The following is a 23,177-nucleotide window of genomic DNA, read 5'->3' as shown; positions in this document are numbered from 1 at the left end:
ACCTTTTAAACTGTTTGATGCATGAGACAACTCTCTTCTGCAGAGCAATAAACCTAAGGATATGTGAAATTAAAAATATTCCTGGAAGTATTCTTTTATACTGGATATTTGAAAACAAAAACTTCCTCCAAAACCTCAAACTGTTAGAGGTGAACAAGTGGCTTCATATATAGAAGCTGTATAAGGTTGAAATATAATTATTCATTCAAAGTATTTCTAGTGAAAAATGAGTCAGAATCCAAGTGCTCTTATGAATACTACTAAATAAAATTCATTGTGTTAAAGGCAGTCATGAGCATTTGAGGCAATATATATATACTGCACTTGCTAAAAAATTGAAGAAAATAGAGGTCTGTAAGAATATATTTAGAACTGCACCTCCAGCTAGCAAGAAACTGTGATTTATTTTACTTTCATTGTATGAATCTTACATAGAGAATTGTGTGTAAATATTCCTTTTTTCCTTTACAGAAAATTTTAAACCATTTATATGTTATGGTGGGTTGACCCTGGCTGGACACCAGGTGCCCACCAAGCCACTCTATCACTCCCCTCCTCAGCTGGACAGGGGAGAGAAAATATAACAAAAGGCTTGTGGGTTGGGATAAGGGCAGGGAGAGATCATTCACCAATTACCATCATGGGCAAAACAGACTCGACTCAGGAAAAACAATTTAACTTATTACCAATCAAATCAGAGTAGGATATTTAAAAAAAAACAACAACAACAAAACGCAAAAAACTTAAAAACACCTTCCCCCCACCCCTCCCTTCTTCCCAGGATCAACTTCACTCCTGATTTTCTCTACTTCCTCCACCCTAAGCAGCACAGGGGGACAAAGAATGGGGGTTGTGGTTAGTTCATCACACGTTGGCTCTGCCGTTCCTTCCTCCTCAGGGGGAGGACCAACTGTATGAGATTCAGCAAGGCTAAGGGCCGGGTCCTGCACTTGGGTCACAACAACCCCATGCAATGCTACAGGCTTGGGGAGGAGTGGATGGAGAGCTGCCTGGCAGAAAAGGACCTGGGGGTGTTGGTCAATAGCTGGCTGAATATGAGCCAGCAGTGTGCCCAGGTGGCCAAGAGGGCCAATGGCATCCTGGCTTGTATCAGGAATAGTGTGGCCAGCAGGACCAGGGAGGTGATCGTGCCCCTGTACTCGGCATTGGTGAGGCCGCACCTCGAGTACTGTGTTCAGTTTTGGGCCCCTCACTACAAGAAGGACATGGAGGTGCTGGAGCGTGCCCAAAGAAGGGCAACGAAGTTGGTGAAGGGTCTGGAGCACAAGTCCTATGAGGAGCATCTGAGGGAACTGGGGCTGTTTAGCCTGGAGAAGAGGAGGCTGAGGGGAGACCTTATTGCTCTCTACAACTACCTGAAAGGAGGTTGTAGCAAGGTGGGGGTCAGTCTCTTCTCCCTAGTAACGAGTGATAGGATGAGAGGAAACGGCCCCAAGCTGTGCCAGGGGAAGTTTAGGTTGGATATTAGGAAAAACTTCTTCACTGAAAGGGTGGTCAGGCATTGGAACAGGCTGCCCAGGGAAGTGGTTGAGTCCCCATCCCTGGAGGTATTTAAAAGACTTGTAGATGTGGTGTTCGAGGACATGGTTTAGTGGTGGACTTGGCAGTGCTAGGTTAACGGTTGGACTCGATGATCTTAAGGGTCTTTTCCAACCTTGATGATTCTATGACTCCTCACACTCTTCTGCTCCAGGGTGGGGTCCGTCCCACAGGAGACAGTCCTCCATGAACTTCTCCAACGTGTATTCTTTCCACAGGCTGCAGTTCTTCACAAACTGCTCCAGTCTGGGTCCTTTCCACGGGGTGCAGTCCTCCAGGAACAGACTGCTCCAGCATGGGTCCCCCATGGGATCACAAGTCCTGCCAGCAAACCTGCTCCAGCATGGGCTCCTCTCTCCATGGGTCCATAGGTCCTGCCAGGATCCTGCTCCAGTGTGGGCTTCCTGCAGGATCACAGCCTCCTTTGGGTGCATCCACCTGCTCCAGGGTGGGATCCTCCACAGGCTGCAGGTGGATATCTGCTCCACCATTAACCTCCATGGGCTGCAGGGGGACAGCCTGTCTCACCGTGGTCTTCACCATGGGCTGCTGCTCCGGTGCCTGGAGCACCTCCTTCTTCACTGACCTTGGTGTCTGCAGAGTTGTTTCTCTCACATATTCTCACTCCTCTCTCCCGGCTGAGGTTGCCATTGCACAGGTTTTTCCCCTCCCCTTCTTAAATATGTTATCACAGAGGCGCTACCACTGTTGCTGATTTGCTCGGTGGGTCTGTCTTGGAGCTGGCTGGCATTAGCTCTGTCGGATACAGGGGAAGCTTCTAGCAGCTTCTCACAGAAGCTGCCCCCTGTAGCCCCCCCCCACTACCAAAACCTTGCCATGCAAACCCAATACAATGCTATAACATCTCAGTGTATCCTCTCTATGGAAATAATCAGCTCCATATTCCATACAAAACTTATGTTCAAGAAAAAAGTATGCATTTAAAACTAATATTGTGAAGTTGTAATGTTGTGAAGTGTGTTGTAGTCTGTCTTTCAGGGTGTATTATCTTTGAGCAATTTGGTATTGGCATTACTGAAGGAGAGAAGTAGATGCTGAAAAAACAAAACAAGATTCGGGCTTCCTGATTTCTGTTCATAGACCAGCTACTGATTTGTTTAGTAAAGAAAATTTGTATCTTGTGATACAGATACAGTGCTGCTTGAATCCACTCATTTGTTGTAAAGTTTACATACTGTATACAAAGCACTTGGAAAGAGTATAGCTACAAACATGAAATGGTTTTTAAAATGTCCATCTCTTAATATTACAGCTCATATATATATTTTTATATATATATATACTCGATTTTAATGATACAGTTGTCTGAGCTAATTGTGCCGCATTTATCAGTCCTAATATATGAAGAAATTCTATTCAGAATAAAATGGATGGTTTGAAAAGCTTGCTTTTTGTTAAATTTTATAACGTAACAAAATATTTGCAGTCCTGCATATGAAAAAATGGTAAGAAGCCATGAAGTTTAGTTGGATAGAAACTGTGGATGAAATAGTGGGGGGGGTTTGGGGGGGAGAAGGTTTCTTTATTTGTAGAAGTTTAATGTGAATTCAGTGATTTATACAGCCAGTTGTAAGAATGTAGTTTACTGGTAATTTTAAGATTTCAGATGAAAATGTCAATTTGCGTGTGTGTATATAAGTTTATGTAAGTGTGCATGCACATATAGTACAATGGACTACTAAACAGCATTAATTACTAGAAAGAGGTAATGGAGTATTGTATGACTAATACTTACTAGCACAATTAGAACTTTGTTTTGCATGCTTTCCTGTTTATAGGGAGCTGTGACAGTGCTAAAGGTTGTCAGAGAATGGGAAGAAAGATATTTGTTTTAAAACTGAAGCACAGAGAGCTGTAGCTTCAAAGTTATAAGCAATGCGCGTGAGGCTGTATTGTAGAAGTAGAAAGACTTTGTCTAATGGAATGGGCAAAGACTGGGGTGCTGGAGACCCCAATTCAATCTCAGCTCAGCCAGAGATGTTCTGTATACACAGTGACCTTGCACTTAAGTTCCCCCATGAGCGTATAAGGATGTTTTACCTCTCGATCTCTCTACGAAGTTGTGAGGCTAGAGCCTTTTAATGATCTTGAGGTACTTGGATGCAGTAACACTGAGAACTATGCAAACACCAAAATAGATGAGGGGAAATATTATCAGAAGAAATCACACATTAGAGAGGGTGAGAAAAGTTAGGGGCTATATCAGAGCACTAAGATGACATATTTCTTGTACATTTGTTGCCCCTAATGTTACTGTATGTGTGAAGTAACACAGATGGATAACATTGTGGTACTTAGACTATTTTACTACATTTTCTAACTTATAATGCTTCTGTGTAGAGTCATCAGAAGGACCTGTGGCTGACAGGCATTCCAGGGAAAAATGAAGTTACAATAAAATGGAAGGAGATTTCAAAGGATAAAAGAAATGGATTTATTAGTAACTATACAATATTTTATAAACCTGAAGATGGAAAAGAATTGCATAAGTATACATTAAACATCAACACTTTAAACAGGGTTATGACAATCTGCTGTCTGGAGATAGTTATTTTTATAGTTATTAGCACACTTTGTTATTGTATGCCATAAATATGTTTGAAAATACACGGGTACTAAAATGTTCCTTACATAAAGATTAAAGATTTTTTTAGGTCTAATTGAAATGATGGGGCATCCTAGTGAATAGTCTCTGCTTTAATACTACATATGTATTCTTGTTCAATGTATTTGTCTGTTCTGAACTTATTTTTACAGCACTTCTTGCTCTCAATGAATCTTTTTTACTATTAGTATTGTACTACCCATGGTAGTACAGCCACGACTGTTGACCACATCGTCCTTTCTGCTTCTCAGATGCAAATCTGATGGATCTCCAGGTGATAAATTTAGTCAGTGTATGGCAGCACTATCATTCCTCTTCCCTTTCCCAGATCAGGATGGAAGCTCATATATGAGAGGCTTTTTGCAGGTTGTTCTCCATTAACAGTAAAAAATAAAATTTGCAGGATTATGCCAAATTAGAGAGTATTATTTGTCAGATACTTGCTGTTTTCCACTTTTACATAAGTACTAGTCTCCCTCTGTATTGAAATCTCTCTCCCATCATGACACACCTCTGAAGCCAATGGAAAAATCATGACAGAAGTAGAGGAGCTAAAGTGGAGCTAATAGATGTCTTGGATCTCTTGGAGAGACATAGATCCTATGCAAATTAATGACTCTGAAGTTCATAAGGGTTCATTGATAAGTTCCATGTTTGTTCTTGGATAGATGCCTTTCCCAAGCTCAAGCACTCAGATTCTGGAACAGTATGGTGGAAAATTTCTGGTAAAAATGTTTCTACAGTCAGTTTTATAATAAAAGCAAAAAAGCAAATGATAGCCAAGAAGCTAAAATAAGTTGCCAAGAAGCTAAAATAAGCTGCCAAGAAATAGTTTCTTTGGACATAGTTTTTAGATTAATTTCTTCAAATGTGCTTGATTTTCTGTGCTTGTGTGGTGGATTGACCTTGGATGGATGCCAGGTGCCCACCAAGCCACTCTATCACTCCCCCTCCTCAGCTGGACAGGGGGAGAGAAAATATTACAAAAGGTTTATGGGTCAAGATAAGGACAGGGAGATCACTCACAAATTACCATCACGGGAAAAACAGAATTGACTTGGGGAAAACTAATTTAATTTATTGCCAATCAAATCAGAGTAGGATAATGAGAAATAAAAACAAATCTTAAAACACTTTTCCCCCATCCCTCCTTTCTTCCCAGGCTCAACTTCACTCCTGATTTTCTCTATATCTCCTCCCCCCAAGCGGCACAGGGGGATGGGGAACGGGGGTTGCAGTCAGTTCATTACGTATTGTCTCTGCTGCTCCTTCCTCCTCACTCTCTTCCCCTGCTCCAGCGTGGGGTCCTTCCCACGGGAGATAGTCCTCCACAAACTTCTCCAACATGGGTCCTTCCCATGGGCTGCAGTTCTTCATTACCTGCTCCAGTGTGGGTCCTTTCCACGGGGTGCAGTCCTCCAGGAACAGACTGCTCCAGCATGGGTCCCCTGCAGGGTCACAAGTCCTGCCAGCAAACCTGCTCCAGCATGGGCTCCTCTCTCCACAGCGTCACAAGTCCTTCCAGGAGCCTGCTCCAGTGTGGGCTTCCCATAGGGTCACAGCCTCCTTCAGGCATCCACCTGCTCCAGGGTGGGATACTCCACCGGCTGCAGGTGGATATCTGCTCCACCGTTAACCTCCATGGGCTGCAGGGGGACAAAATTAAGTTCTTAATTTCTGAGCCTAGGTTCCACAGCTTGTGGAATTACAGTTCTCAAAATGCTGTTTTTAATGATAAAATATACTATAGGAGATCATAATTTGCCTATCTTAAATACTAGCAAAAAAAGTATATTTATTCTTAAAAGTAAATACATAATGTTTGGGGTTTTTTTTGCCCTAAACTGCTAAGTAGTATTGATAAACATTGGTAATTTAAGTGTTCTATCTCAAAGGACTGATAGGGTCACTTTGTATTTCAAGTTGTCTTTAAAATACTCTGTGATCTATTGTTGTAAAAGATGCTCTGTAAGTGTACCATTCCCTGATATAACACTATTTTGTGTGTGTATTGACATAAATCTTCTCTTAAAAAGATGAAATGGTGAACTCTGATGGTCTGCAATACAGACTGAAGTCCTTACAGGCTAATATGCAATATACTGTCTATATCATGGCAAGCAATGAAGCTGGTGGAACCAGTGGAGAGCCAAAAACCTTCAAGACTTTGAAATTCAGTAAGTAATATTCCAGGTTAGTTATTACTAATTTAAAAACAGGCTTGGGAGTAAGAAATACAGGACCTTTATGTTTAGGTATTTGTTATTTTTTTTTTAAATGAGTGTTAAAAAATACAAGGAAAAAGTACCAACACTAGCTGAATTTAACTCAATATCACTGATCATCTCTACAGACTAAAAACTCAAGATTAGAAGTCAAAACCCAAAATTTTATTTTGCTGTCAATAAAGCTGTGGAATACTATGGGAGCAACACTTTGTATGCTGTCAGTTATGGGATGGAGTGCCTAACAGTTTATTAAAAAGCAAACATTTCCATCTGAGACACCAGATTTAGAATAGCCGTGCATTGTGTTGCAGCTATTCTGCTATATAAGCTTAACTAATAAATGAGTGCACAAGTTGTGGCCAGTGGGGGGGAAAATATCTTTTCCTATTTCTTAACTATTTGTTTTAGTCAGATTTTACCAAGGAGGTTGGTATGATGGTTACAGGCCAGAAGTTCAGACACTTCCTCATTTCTACTTCTGGAAGAATGTTTTCAATACATATATAAATTGTCATAGTGGTGGCCAAACTGAAATATAAAAAAGTATATGAGCTATCCTTAAACTTGTCATGGGACTTGAAGCTAATTTATTTTTTTGCCTGTAAATTCATCTGCTAGTTTGCTACTCAAATGCAAGGTAAGTTAAGCTATGCTGAGGTCTGGTCTCTGTTGCTGTCAGTACCTACCTCTGGTAGGTACTCGGAGGGTAGCTCAGAAATCTGTGCACTATGTTTCAGTCAGAGTAACTGTATTTTTTGTATATTTTAAACCTATATCTCCTGCATTTAATTTACTATTTATTTTGTATTATGAGGTAGAAGTGGCACTATACAGCAGTTTTAGGTGACTCTAAAACAACAGCTGCCCAGAGAGATGGTAGACTCTTCATCCTTGGTGACATTCAAAGGCTGGCTTGGTATGACCCTAAGCAACCTGATTCTAATTTCAAAGTTGGACGAGGTAACCTACAGATGTCCCCTCCAATCTGAATTATTGTGTGGTTCTATTAAATAAAGTAAAATTTAAAATGCAATACATCTGTTCCTGAGATATCCTGAGAAGTCTCATCATGAGCTGCTTTTCTGGCTTAGTAACTGTGACTTGTTGGATGCAAAATTCTCATCTTTTGATGCGTCATACAATGAGTACCATACAGTATTCTGAGTAATTTTGGCTAGTTTTGACAGAGCTCTTTAGAATTGTGCTCATTAGGTGACTTGGATGTTGAAAATTAGCTGTCTAATACATGAAGGAATACATGAAGAAATGATAAACATCTGTGGTGGTTGTCTGTTTGGGTTTTTTTTTTCCCCTCTAAAGATAAAGAAGATGTTATTTTCATTGCTATACTCATTGGATTAAGCATGTTGTTTCTATTAGGCCTTTGGCTAACATGCATTTTGAAAAAACATGTGAGTACATTTTCTACCTTCTAAAGCTGAATGCAATCAGTTCATTTTAACTTGTAAAAGGCCACTTTTTATTTATCTTCTAAATGCTTCTGTTGGGTTCCAAACCAATGTCAAGTTAAGAAAATAAGCAATTGGAGTAACAAATAACTAAGCATACAGATTATCTTGTAACTGCAATTAATGTGCTATAGTCAAAAAATAAATATTAATTTTAGAAAGTGCAGTAAATCAGAAAAAAATAAATAGGAGAAAGAGATTTACATATCATCTATATCAGTTTATGGAAAACGTTACATGCCACTTGCAATTTCATGGTCAATCAAGTGAGGGGAGCACACTTTAAGTCAGTTACTGAAAAGTTAATAATGCCAAAAGTAAAGTTTCCCAGGCACTCTTAATATATCTGCTGGTACACCACTAGAACACATTTCACATAACCTCTTTTGCTTACTACATTAATATTACTTTCATTAGTTTGTGACACTTCCCTTGAGCTGTAAGAAGTCATGAAGGAACTAGAAATTACATCATGTGAAAGGCTTCGGATGCTTGATCCATGAATATGGAACTCTACATGATCCATAATCCTTGTATCTGATGTCACAGATGTCTCCTGCCAGATTTTAAATTGCTTCCTTAGAGCATGGGGATGCTACAACATCCCAAAGATGACTGCAAATAATTTTTAAGGTTACAAAATGTGCTTTTCTTTAGCATGAAAAGTGACTGGGTTGTTTGGCTGAAGCTTAATAAGAAGCTTTAAAATCTTAACTATTTTGAGGGGTTCTAAGATATTAAAACCAAGATTGTTATGCAAAGCATCAGGTAATAAGTATAACTGAAGTATTAAGTATAATTTCCAACTCTTTTACATCTCCATCTGTGTTGTGTGTTCTGATTTTTCACACTAGTAAGAAACTATGTTTTGATTCTGGAGAATACTTTGAGATGTAGTTGAGTGTTTATATTCTTGTGTAGATCAAATTGCAATGTGAAAAGTCAAGCTATGGCTTGGTTTTCATTCACTTAACATATATACCTAGCATGAATGAGTGATTCATTTTGTTTCCTGTTTACTACTCTATTGGACAGTTATAAGCTGCAGCGTCAGTTAGCATGATTTATCTGCTGTTAACATAAGAATTCAGTGTAGCTCTAGTGTGGTGTAGTGCTAGGGACACTTTCACTAGAGCAAAGTTTACCTGAGGTTGCTTTTCACTGAAGAACCACCCTGAAACATGATCACAACAGTTTTTGTATACAGCCTTATTTTGGCATGCTATTATTTGATCTACTATATAATTAAAAAATTGACTTTTGTGTAATACGCTTCTGAAATGAATCTTTTCATAGTCAGTGTCTGCTAAGTCTGGACATGGCCTCTAGGTTATATTTCTGTTACTGTCTTTAACTCAAGCAGTTAGCTGTGGTTTTTTTAAGCCGGGAGGGGTTTTAGTTTTTGTTTCCTTTTTTCCTGTTTGTTTTTTTTTTTTTTTTTCCCCTTTTAGGAGTAGGAATTTATGCTAGAGTCAGTAGTTTTTGAAATACAAACTTTTTTATTTACAAAGTGTGTTTAAAAATCCTCTGAACACAGGAAGAATTAAACAGCAGGGGACAGTGTCTTTGCTTTTAATATAAAGCTTTTTTATAACTAACATACTGCCCAGAAACTCTTATATCCAGCTGCCTTCATGGCTTGCTGCCTTTGCTCTCTGCTTCTTTCTCCCATGAACTTACAGCTCCTTCAAACATGTTCCCTGCATTTGCTTTCATCCCCAGTGATTTTTTTATGGTTTCATAGCTTGGTTCACAAATAGGCCCATAGTTTTGCTTGTCTTTAGGGGCTGCATCTCTCTTCTGCTCTTGCTTTTATTGTCAGAAGGGCTTAATTGCTTTTACACTTCCGATGAAGGGTATCTGCAGTTTCTTAACAAGGTTTCACGCCGTTTGAGCTATAACAGGCAGGAAGTAGGGGAGTGGTGAATAATTTCGGGTGAAAATGGACTTGTACAAGTTTAGATTTTGCTAATTTTCACCTCTCTTCCAGCACACAGCTCTGGTTCTCTTGTCTGGAAGTACTGTCTTTATAAACTAAAGGATGGGATAGGATAGACTATTTCAGTTGGAAGGGACCTACAACGATCATCTAGTCCAACTGCCTGACCACTTCAGGGCTGACCAAAAGTTAAAGCATGTTAGTAAGGGCATTGTCCAAATGTCTCTCAAACACTGACAGGCTTGGGGCATCGACCACCTCTCTAGGAAGCCTGTTCCAGTGTTTGACCACCCTCTCTGTAAAGAAATGCTTCCTAATGTCAAGTCTGAACCTCCCCTGGAGCAGCTTTGAACCATTCCCATGTGTCCTATCGCTGGATACCAGGGAGAAGAGATCAGCACCTCCTTCTCCACTTCCCCTCCTCTGTAGCTGTAGAGAGCAATGAGGTCACCCCTCAGCCTCCTTTTCTCCAAACTAGACAAACCCAGAGTCCTTAGCCTCTCCTCATAGGGCATTCCTTCCAGCCCTTTCGCCAGCTTTGTTGCCCTCCTTGGGACGCATTCAAGGACCTTAACATCCTTCTTAAACTGTGGGGCCCAGAACTGCACACAGTATTCGAGGTGAGGCTGCACCAAAGCTGAATACAGCAGGATAATCACCTCGTTTGACCAGCTGGTTATACTGTGTTTGATGGATGATCCTGGATACAAGCTGTGCACTACGTCTTCTGATATACTGGGGTGCAGGGGAGAGGAGATGCTTGATCTTGAATAGGGGTGTCCCCATCCTTTCCCCTCATCCCTCTTCACCCTCTCCATGTGCATTCCCACTTCCCCAGCCCCATGTCCCTAGGGGCCCTCAGTCCTGCAGGGGCCAGCTGCCCTGGTGCTGGGAGGTGAGTGCAGAAACCTTTGTCCTGCACAGGGCATGGCTGCTGCCAAACAGTTGGTGTGTAACCTGTTTCATCTGGGGGGGTAGCAAATTCCAGGCATGAATATAAAGTAAATATCAGATGTAAATAAATTACATTTTAGGGTAATTTTCCTGAAATGACTACTTTTCTTTATATTCTGATAAAGACCTTTTTTTTAATTATAACTGTAGGTGGTATGAATGCAATTCACAAGAAAGGCAGCTTCACCTGTCTCTTCTTGTCAGCCAATTTTTCCAAGAAAATTCTGCCTGCATTCCCTCCTCACAGTGTGGAAAACTTGCCCATCTTTTCCTGAGCAGTGTACTGAATGATTACTCCTGTATTGATTTGCTCTGAATACTTTGAGTTACTCTGGAAACTGTCATTGTGCGCGTTGAGTGTTCTGCCAGTCTCTGGGTGCTGTTGACTAGCTATAATTTCCTCATGCCATCAGTTTCTGCAACTGTCTCAATGCAAAACTACTGAACAAGTTGCTGTGAAGCTACCTAAGCCTTGGATTTGCTAGTAGGTCCGCTAGTCTGTAGACGTGGCCCAAATTCCAGGTCTGAGTTTAAGGTAGGAGCGAGGTAGCTCACTTCTCAGCGAAAGTGAGTTGGCAATGTTGCATCTAATATGGGATAGAAGCATAGGCATGTGGGGAAAATCCCTCATGTGTACCCATTTGCTTTGTGGTGACTGCTTTTTGTTGCCACATCCTCAGATAAATTCTTGGATGTGTTGTCTCTAGCTTGTGGTTGTTCTGCTCCCACCGCTGAGGTTTACTCTTGTAGGGACTGATTTTTTTCTTAATGATAGGGCTGGCTTTAACTTGAGTTTCTCTCTGGACAGAAACGCTTCTAGTGTGAGGTACCTCTATTTACTCCAGCTTTTGTGGATGAGTCTCAGTTTCACTGCCTTTAAAGGAGCTTGTGCTATGGCAGTTTTTGTTTATTTTTGGTGTTTTTATGTTGACCTTTTTCTTTAAATTACTCCACATGTTGCACTCTCACAGAGTCTGACCTTTTTCCTGCATTGCATTCAGGCTAATTTTAAAGGCTGATACCAGTTCCTTTATTTTTTCATACTTGTGTAATGATTCAATTTGCTTTCATATACAGATGTGTATCTACTCTAGTAACAAAGGATTATTCTGTGTTTCTCAGAAGAGTAGCAGACTTTTTTCAACCTCTTGTACTGAAATGGCATTAATTTACATTAATAAATAAAATGAAAATGCTCTCTGACACAGACAGACAAAAGTGTTATTAATTTCACTTAAAGAAGGCAGACATCCAGCAAAAAGGTGATTAAAAATCACCTTGAAGTAGGAAACCAAAACTACATATATCAGGTCTTAGAGAAAATTAAATCAACACTCTAGAAATCTTTGTTAAAATTCAAACTGTTCACAAGTGACTTTGAAAACTTGTATATTAAACTTGGGACTCTTGCTGCAAAAGCTAGTGCTTTCATGCAGTCTGACATGAAATTGTGCAAAGTTTTTCAGAGTAGGAAGCACCATAATGGACATTGCACATGTAGGTGCAGAGGTCTGAAAGTCCAAACTTGAAACAGAGGGGAAGCTGGGCTAAAATAAGGAAACTGACAGTGCTTCAATGCACACTCGTCTCTCTCCCTCACTCCCTGGGGCCGCTGAGTCCAGGCCTCCGCTGTTGTGGCCAGCTCTGTTTCGCAGTTCTCCTGGAAAATCCACATTAAATCCAGCTGAGTTTCTCATCCCGCTACTCCTGTTTAAGTGAGATTAATAAATGGCTGGATGAGAAACTGCGAGGTATGGAGCTTCTAGATGGGAAGCGGTTGCCTGGGCTGGTGTTTATTGCAAAATCCCAATGTCATATGGAAGTATGTGTGTAATATGTACATTTATGCCCCCCTGCATGCATGCAGCCAATGCAGCATAATAGGGGCTTGCTGAAAGAGCCCTGCCGGTAGAAGGCTCTGGAGGCACCTGCTTTTGTCCTGAGGCTAACGGCAAGTGCTTGTCTATGACAAATGTCTGGGAGAGGAAGATGGGGAGGGAAGGAGGAGAGGAAGCCTCTTCAGGTGTCTTTGACTCAACACAGCGGGGCTCTGTAAGCCTCACATAGTCCATGATAAATGGCAGTTGGAGTATGTTTTAAAGCTTATTACAGTACCTCCATCTAGGAAAATTTGTCTTAGTACCAAAATAGCACCCTCGCCTTGTCCATAACCCAGTCCTGCTATGGTGATGGAGAGAGGCTGTATGCACAGTGGGGTGGGCCCCATGGCTCTTTGGTGCTCGTACAGCTGCACATGTTCTTTCTCCTGTGCTAAATCTCAAAACAGGAGGAAAAGCTGCATCCATTCAAGCAGGAAGAGTTGCTGCTACAGTCTGGTCTATTGGTAACAAATGAGGGTCAGCGGTGATTACTTATCTGGATGGTGCAGTGATTCAGGCTGTAGCAATGCATGAGAACAGGCTTCCTATTAGCAAATCCCAGCATGTTAGCCCACAGGGACAAGGAACCAGTAATCTAGGCCTGTTGTGTGTGGACTGGCTATTGTGCACCCCCTACAGACGGGAATGTGTGCCAGAAGGCACTGAGACACTACCTGCCTGGGAGCACACAGGCCCTGAGCCTGTCCGTAGGTCTGGATTTAATGTCCCACTCAGGATCACAGGTGATGGAAGTGCAAGATAAAGGTCAGAGCTTTTGCTGACAAAGGGAGAGGCAGGAAAGAAGCCAAGGGGACTTGCTAAACTGTCAGAAAAGAAATATAAAAAAAATACATGAATAATTTGGCTGTAGGTAGGGGCTGTGGCTGGAGCAGTCAGCCTGTCCAGCTGTTAAAGGTGATATGCTGCTGCCATTTCCTGGCATGCCCTCGGTGGGCTGAATGGGCCCTGTGATGCTGAGGCTGGGGGATGCCCCAGGGCTGGGGCCAGGCTGGGCTGCCCAAAACCTCTGAGAATCGTACCTGGAAGGCCAGGAGTGGGGCCACGCTGTGCTGCTTTCAGGCCTGATACTGAGAGCAGTGGCTCTGCAGTATTCTGGGTCCCCAGATGATGCCTAGCACCAGCACCAGCACCAAAGTGCTCCCTTACTGGTCTCAGTTAGCTGTGCTGGCACATGTCTACTGCTCAGCTGCAGCCTGGAGGTACTGAGTGCCCCAGACACTCACAGCCCTGAGGAGCATTTTCTGAGTAGCTTTATTTGGGGTTTTGGTGCCCAGAACCTGCTACACTATGTTGTGCACTCAGGATAACAGGCCATGCCAGAAGTTGCAGAGGACTGGCTGAGGTGGATATGAGCCAATGGCTCCTGCAGAGATGTTCTCTCACTGAAACCTGTTGCTGGCCCCTGGCCCAGCTCAGTGCCTGAGCCCACAGTGTGACCTATGTATTATCATAAAAGGAAAGTCAGTGTGATGCCTAGCACACCAGTACACAATATGTTTCCACTTTGCAGGTGAGCCTGGAGTCAAATTACTTACTCTGAATTTCATCCTGTACCTCTCCACTGGGTCATTTTTGCTCAGAGCCTCCCTGGCTGACCCAGGAATTTCCTGGCATTTGTGCAGCCAAGCTATTTGTAGGGGGTGGGAGGGATATTTTGGCTCTGCTATTTCATGGTAGTCAGAGATTGCTGGAAAGACAAGAAGGCGATGGGTTGATGTACCATAAACAGTACAAATGTCTGGAAAATATACGTAAGATGCTTTTGCAGACAGGTTCACTGCTACTGATTATCGGTGGTCAAAATGAAGCAATAATCCCCCCAGTAGCCCTCCAAACACATCACCCTGAGGTGCATAGGGCTGGCAGGGCTCCTGTGAATCTCTTTGTTGCTCCATGGCTGTTGTGCTATGTTGCTGCCCAGTGCCCATCCTCACTGGACAAACCTGGGCTGCCCCACAGCTAGCACACAGGTGCATCCCTAGCTCCTCTGTGGGCTCTGCTGGCCCCCAGACATGGGGATGAAAAGCTGTTCCCAGAAACCTGGTGGCTTCCGGTGTTCTGATGTGTAATCTGCACAAATATGTGTTTCCTGTGGAAAGCAGGGCATTCCCATCATTCACTGTCCAACCTTATTTCCTTTGTTTATTTTAACAGTTAGAGGAAGCAATCTTGCTTTGTCAGAAGTGAGGCATTCAATAAAGATAAAGCTGCTGCCTCCTCTTTCTGCATGTGCTTCACCCTGCAGTTGTAAAGCACAAGTACACCAACTGCTCAGCAGCTACAAGCTCAGGTAAGGAGGGTGCACAAAAAACCCCCATGCTCCTGTAGAAACTTAAGGGGCCTTATGTGAAACAGTGGTGAGTAAAACTACACAGTGAACTAATAATTTGGAGTGCTGGAATTACCTGTGGAAAAGGAGCTTAGTATTAGATTTACACCTAATTTAACACTGAAGTGTTAACTGGCTTGACGTGTCTAGGATTATTGTTCTGTGGCAGTAACAGAAATGATTTTTGATGTTGGAGGTTACACAGTGTAACACACACAGACACACACACACACACACACCCCCAGTTTTATGTGGATCTGAGTCTGCCCTTATTAAACGTTTTACAACCTACAAAAATCAGAACTTTAGCCAGGAAGGGGAAGCTGTTTTTTCTCAGGTGCTACCCTTGAAGCCTTTTGCTGTGACCATCCTTTGAAGATCCAACTGTGCTTTTTCAATACCAAGATGTAAGTTTGCTAAAGGCCTGTGAGGATCCTCCACCCTTTAGAAACAAAAGAACCAAACCCAGGTGAGGCTAAGGGCAGTCAGATGTAGCCGGATCTGTGATTCTAACAACTTCTTTCTTAGAAATAAGCCTGTGCCAGTAGATGGCATTATACTCTGCTCCTCACTCCCATACTGTTCCTTAGAATTGTATTTTTGGACACTCTTCTTCCCAGTTTCATCAGACCTAAACAAACCTGCCAGGAATGCCACTCTTACATCTTCAGAGCACAGAGCCACAGGCAGACACAGCCACCCCTTCCCTTGCAAGACCCCAGAACACAGAACATACATACACACAAATGGCCAGCAGTGGGAATGGAGCCAGGTCCCTTGTCTGACCACCCACTGTAGCTTCAGGCAATCACAGCTGACACCTATTTACAAGAGCAATTAAAAAAGGAGGACTGAACAGCTTTTACCTGCTGCTGAAATTCCCCAATATACCCAACTAGGTAGGCTTTGTGTCCTGGTATACTACAGTCACATCTTTCTCTAGGAATGTCTCTCCATTTCTTGCCTGTTAGATAGTACCCAGACTCTTCTCCTTCTGTGGTTACCACTTAAGTCAGCCTTACAAAAAACACCAGCTCCAGCACACAAAGTAAGTAAGGAATTTTGTTTTCTTTTTGTATATTATGTAGCAGACAAATGCAACGTTCAGGCTCGGTTGGGTAACAAAGAGGAAGACATTCAAAATTGACAATAAAAAGTAAATTGTAGAAAGTTTATATGACAATAAACACGCAGCTTGCAAAAGAATGAAGATAGTGTACCAGTATTAAAACACATTTCCATATAGAAACAGCTTATGAAGCAATTTACAAGTTTAACCTTTGGCCAGAGTATGCAAGCCCTTTAAAGCTGGCATACAAATTACCAGTAGCTTAATCAGCCATAGTTACTTTAAGTACATAGTAAAATTTCATTTAATGTTTACATTCACTAACTATCCAATCCAGCATCAAGGCACTTTCCTTGTATGTCCCTCTGTCCCATGACTCTGCTTACCTAGATGCATATATCAGCACAGTAACGTTTGGTGACTGGTAACCTTGACTATAGACTTCTTAACCCCTCTCCCCAAATAAAAGCACTTGGTTATTAGACAATCCATTGCTGTATCAAAATGTCAGGCTATATGTGACACTGAAGAAGTCTGGTATATTACAAAATAAAACAAAACCAAACATGGCAAGTTGACTGTATCCGTTAATAAATGGGCTTTGATATGAAGAAAAGCGATAGGTGTTACCAGTTTCAAATGCTGCAGAGAATGCTCATCTACCATGGTGAAGAACAGTGGTGCTGGGTGCAGAAGAGACTTCAGTCTAAGTGAGAAAGTCCAGCTTTCTAGCTGTCTGTTGACAGTTGTGCCATACACTTGTTTTTCATCTATTATTACATAAGTGTGCTTTGGCAGAGTATCAATGACTTTATTGCATGTATCCACTTCCAAGGTTGTCTTTGCAGCTAAACACAAATAGTGGCTAAGGCTGCATTCTGTAAGGTATTTATTGCCTACACTCTCTCTGCACTAAAATTAAGGGCGAGGAATGGATTATCATTGAGATCTGGCCCTTAGTCATTCATTTAAATTTGTCTGTATCAAATCTTACAGCCTTAAATGCATCCTTGTCCATTCAAGTCTTTCATTTTTAGGAATGGCTCAGATTGCACAAGTACTACAAAGGAAACAATAAAGAAAGCATACACACATGCATTTTAGCATTTCTTTTTTACTGATCCTTTTAATTTTAAGGAAGAGAAATGGGAATTTGTGAATCAAATGCAGGATATTTAATTTTAGAATCATAGAATAATTTAGGTTGGAAAAGACCTTTAAGATCATCAAGTCCAACCGTTAACCTAGTATTGACAAGTCCACCAAATTTTACCCTTCTCCATACTTCTGCACTTATACCTCCACCTTACTGCAGTTTTCTGGAACAAGAGTGTGGTGGGTTGACCCTGGCTGAACACCAGGTGCCCACCAAGCTGCTCTATCACTCCCCCTCCTCAGCTGGACAGGGGAGAGAAAATATAATGAAAGGCTCGTGGGTCAAGATAAGGATAGGGAGAGATCACTCACCGACTACTGTCACAGGCAAAACAGACTCAACTCAGGGAAATTAACTTAATTTATTACCAATCAAATCAGAGTAGGGTAATAAGAAATAAAACCAAATCTTAAAAAACACCTTCCCCCACGCCCTTCCCTTCTTCCTGGGCTTAACTTTACTCCCTTTAACTTCACTTTACTTTTCTCTATCTCCTCCCCCCCCCAGCAGCACAGGGGGACAGGGAATGGGGGTTGTGGTCAGTTCATCACACATCTCTGCCACTCCTTCCTCCTCAGGGGGAGGACTCCTCACACTCTTCCCCTGATCCAGCGTGGGATCCCACCCACGGGAGACAGTCCTCCACCAACTTCTCCAATGTGAGTCCTTCCCATGGGCTCCACTTCTTCATAAACTGCTCCTGCACAGGTCCTTTCCACAGGGTGCAGTCCTTCAGGAACAGATTGCTCCAGCATGGGCTCCTCTCTACAGGGCCACAGGTCCTGCCAGGAGCCTGCTCCAGCACAGGCTTCCCATGGGGTCACAGCCTCCTTCTGGCATCCACCTGCTCTGGGGTGGGGTCCTCCATGGGCCCTAGGTGGATATCTGCTCCACCATTAACCTCCATGGGCTGCAGGGGGACAACCTGCTTCACCACGGTCTTCACCAAGGGCTGCAGGGGAATTTCTGCTCTGGTGTCTGGAGCACGTCCTCCTCCTCCTTCTGCACTGACCTCGGTGTCTGCAGAGTTGTTTCTCTCACATATTCTCACTCCTCTCTTCTGGCTGCTGTTGCACGGGGTTTGTTTTTTTTCCCCTTTCTTAAATATGTTGTCAGAGGTGCTACCACCATCACTGATGGGCTCAGCCTTGGCCAGCGGCAGGTCTGTCTTGTAGCTGGCTGGCATTGGCTCTATCGGACACAGGGGAAGCTTCTAGCAGCTTCCCGCGGAAGCCACCCCTGTGGCCCCCCCGCTACCAAAACCTTGCCGCACAAACCCAATATAAAGAGCTAAACTGAAGACTATGGGTTTGGCTGTAATTCTCAACTGGCTGTTTCATGACAAGAGACTCAACATTTCTGTTATAAACTGCTTCCAAATAACATTAAAAGCAACTCTTGAAATTTAAAATGGCTATATGTATCCATCCTAGCAAACAGACAAGAGGTTACAGGGGATTAATGAAGTTTTACAATCCATCAATCAGGATGGATAAGACTTCTTAACATATATGAAGGAATGTATCCAAATGACAGTTAATCTCAATTACAACCGTCTCGCAGGGAAAATAAACTAGTATATTTAGTCCCATTTAATGCATATAAATTACAATTTAAAACGTGTATGTCCTGGAGCAGGTATAACACTGTAACAATTGGAGAATCACTGGAGATTCAGATCCCACAGTGAAGTCAATACCATAGCAGCATATATTGATGTGGGTCTTGGATATTCAAGACCTGGCATTAATTAAGTTAAATTACTGAAGTTAAATCAGCATGATGATTCCCACATATTGGGCACACTAATGTAAGTCTTAACCATCTGGTGGTGCTCATGATTTATAGTCAAAGCTGAAGCTGCAAAACCCATCCCAGGCTACGGGGCATCTCCAGTGCCCAAGAACTGGACTCAGCCCTCACATGCAAGCTTCCCCCCTCTTCCCAGGGGAGCTATAAGTGAAGCCAAGGGAGCACCTGGCCTTTTGGCCCTGTAATGGAGCCAAAGTTTTTGCAAGTCTAGATAATTAGCATTCTGCTAGGCTGCTGTAGCATGGATAGGCACATACTTGTCACAAACAATCCAGAACTAAGTTTAAGTTTTTGCTCTGCTGTGCTTTGAATTGCATTGCCAGGTTAAGGCTTAAAAGGTAGTTTAGTTTACTACGGTAGGCATATGAAACAACCCCAAGACTTTCACTACAGTGGGAGAGGATATTCCCAAGCTAACTGCCCTGAAAAAGAGCCAACACACCTCAGAAACAACCCAAACAACCTCCTGTTCTAACAGAATAACCACAAGCTACTACAGAGATAAATATATTCACTTTTCTTGTAAACAGAGGCACAATTAGCCAGCCTGCACTTAAGAGAAGTTTCAAACGTGCCAATACAGGAAAAATATTTTATTCTTACTGCCCCCCCCTTCCCTGCTACCAAAGTAACAAGGTCTTCACAACTATTCTCCCACCCCTACTTGAAAAATTCCAGTCCAGGTAATCAAGATGGACATGAAAGTATCAATACTGAAGTGTGATTTTATTTTAATAATGCCTTTATTTTGTGAAGTGCACCACAGTTATTGGGGGAAGGGGGAAAGCTTTTCCCTTAATTATGATAATTAAGAGTTAAGAGGCCAAGTTAAGAGAACTTCAGTGGACTGCTATAATGCATTACATTACAGATACTCTAAAAACCTGTATGCAACTGTTTGATACAATTAGACTGTTACCATCCAAAGTACAAAATCAGGTTAAGCCCTGAACACTGCATGATATAATATTTTGTCTCAGATTTATGAACAAGCTGTAAACCTGTTATTCGTATGTATTGTGGTTTCTATAAGCTGTTCACCCACAAGTATCTCCTGCTTAGTCTTTAGTATTTTAGCCCTAGATAAGCACACAAAACTGAAAGACAGAATTCTCTCCAGGATACATAATTGTACAATTCTGTAAGTTTATTACCCCTGACCCCTAAACAACAAAGAAAGATGCCAGAAGTGACAGGCCAGAACTCTTGTTAGCACAGACACTTGAAAATAAGACTCTCTTTAAACTGTTTAACTTTGGAAATGGTCCATGATTAACAGCAACTGAGAACAAAATGCCTTCCCTTTACACAACAGAAAGGAGAATAGCAACTTCAGGAATAACTGAAGTTGTCCCTCAAATATGATATACACTATCAAAAGTTAGTATCACTGGATCACAAAAAAAAATAATCATCAATATGTTTTTTAAAACATCCAGGCCTTTGAAGCAATGTTCAGACCAAGTAGCCAGGTTGTGGCCCATGGTATTTCAGAGATGAGCAGAAGGTGGATTAGATGCATGTGGTTGCAGGGCAGTTCTAATAAGCATGCACACTGCTCAACAGAGACTTTTCCTTTTACTTGTGGTTTCTACAGTCACTGTGAAGTTTGCATAGAGAAGACTACCCATCCCCCAGTAAACTAACTGCTATTATTTTCCAAGTGGAATGTGTTCTGACAAAGGAATGCTCCTTCAACCTCTGAAAATACAAAAGATATTCTCTGCTGTCTAGTGACAGCATAGTTTTCATTATGCCTTTGCCCTCTGGGAGAGAGTTTGAAGGTGCTGAGGTGGAGTGGGGAGAAAAGGAAGGGGACTGGTTTGAAGAAAGGTATAGTTATAGTAAGCTGCAGCATAGCCTTTTAGTTTAAAAAAGTGCCCAGATGATACAAAAAATATTGTTGGGAGAAAGGAACTATGGAATACTGAAATGTTATTAAAGATTTAGCATTCTTTATCTGTTTTAAATAGTCCAGACTTCAAGAGGTAATCTTATGAATTTACTCTAGCATTGAATGTCTTTGTAACAAAAGCAGAAGACACATGTGAACGTTTATATGTATACCTGTCCTTCCATGCAAGCTGGCAGACAAGGAAAGTTGAAATTATACTGACACCTGCTCCAACACGTCTATGTCCTTCTTGTACTGAGGACCCCAGAGCTGGACGCAGTACTCCAGGTGGGGTCTCACCAGAACAGAGTAGAGGGGCAGAATCACCTCCCTCGACCTGCTGGCCATGCTTCTTCTGATGCAGCCCAGGATATGGTTGGCCTTCTGGGCTGCGAGAGCACATTGCCGGCTCATGTCCAGCTTTCCATCTATCAGTACCCCCAGGTACTTCTCCGCAGGGCTGCTCTCAATCCCTTCATCCCCCAGCCTGTACTGATACCAGGGATTGCCCCGACCCAGATGCAGGACCTTGCACTTGGCCTTGTTGAACCTCATGAGGTTCGCACAGGCCCATTTCTGCAGCTTGTCCAGGTCCCTCTGGATGGCATCCCATCCCTCAGGTGTGTCAACTGCACTGCTCTGCTTGGTGTCATCTGCAAACTTGCTGAGGGTGCACTCGATCCTGCTGTCTATGTCATTGATGAAGATATTGAACAGTGCTGGCCCCAGTAGGGACCCATGAGGGACACTACTCATCACTGATCTCCATCCGGACATCGAGCCATTGGCCACTACCCTCTGGATGCAACCATCCAGCCAATTCCTTATCCACTGAACAGTCCGCCCATCAAATCCATATCCTTCCAATTTAGAGAGAAGGATATTGTGGGGGACCATGTCAAAGGCCTTACAGAAGTCCAGATAGATGGCATCCGTAGCTCTTCCCTAGTCCACTGATGCAGTCACTCCATCATAGAAGGCCACTAGGTTGGTCAGGCAGGACTTGCCCTTGGTGAAGCTGTGCTGGCTGTCTCAAATCACCTCCCTGTCCTCCATGTGCCTTAGCATAGCTTCTAGGAGGATCTGTTTCATGATCTTCCCAGGCACAGAGGTGAGGCTGACAGGTTGGTAGTTCCCAGGGTCCTCCTTTTTACCCTTTTTAAAAATGGGTGCAATATTTCCCTTTTTCCAATCCCCAGGGACTTCACCTGACTGCCATGACTTTTCAAATATCATGGAGAGTGGCTCGGCAACTACATCAGCCAGTTCCCTCAGCACTTCCCTCAGGAGTACATTGCTGGCTCATGTCCAGCTTTCTGTCTATCAGTACCCCCAAGTCCTTCTCGGCAGGGCTGCACTCAATCCCTTCATCCCCCAGCCTGTACTGATACTGGGGATTGTTATCAATCAGAAAGATCATATACCCTTTCTCTTAAGCAGTTAGAAAAATGGTAAAAACTTACAGCTCATTACTTACCTCTCAAGCTGTATACAGCAAAGGTGCACATATCAAAGGCAATTTATACGACCAAAGAGGTATGGTATAATCAGACAGTGATTTGGATACAAAACCTTTAAATCTCTGTTTATCTGTGTTTTCATCTGGATTTTTAACTTTTAAACATGAAGACTGAATCACTGTGTGTCAAGTTGAAAGGCACATTTTTAGGCCAAATTATTATATAGTTCATGTGCACACATACCTAAATGTAGGCAGAATATCAATTACTATAGTAGCATTGAGAGTCAAGCAATCATGGCATTTTCTTATTTGCACACCATAGCAAGTTCTATTTAATTTTTATAATTTTAAAATGGGGATGAACATGATTTGCATGTCTGGTAAGTTGCAAACTGTGACACTGGGCCAAGTCAAAATTCAGAAAGTCAATCAAGCTACTGAAAAGCATACGATGCACGTATTCTTCCATGTTAGAATATTAAACTTCAGTCTTATTTTTGGACAAGCAACTAAAGCTAGCTTTTTAGGCTTGTACACCATCACAAATCAAAGTATTTCTTTTAGGAGGTCTATTGGCTGATGTGATTCATTGAAGCTTGCTGTTTTCAATCATGTAAATCTGATATGACAAGACAAAAAAGCAAGGTAGCACAAAGGCTTGTTCAGCTATTCAGACAAATAAGATTTTATGTAGTGCATAAAAGTAAGTCTCCAGTAGATCTGGACTGCAAATTTTCCACAGAAACACAGTCCTTATTGTACTGTGTCAAATTATTCT

This window comes from Nipponia nippon, unplaced genomic scaffold (genome assembly GCF_047370975.1).
Source record: "Nipponia nippon isolate SJK-2023a ecotype South Korea unplaced genomic scaffold, ASM4737097v1 scaffold_26, whole genome shotgun sequence".
Lineage (NCBI taxonomy): Eukaryota > Metazoa > Chordata > Aves > Pelecaniformes > Threskiornithidae > Nipponia > Nipponia nippon.
The sequence above is the reverse complement of the archived record's forward strand: the minus strand, read 5'-3'. Positions refer to the sequence as shown.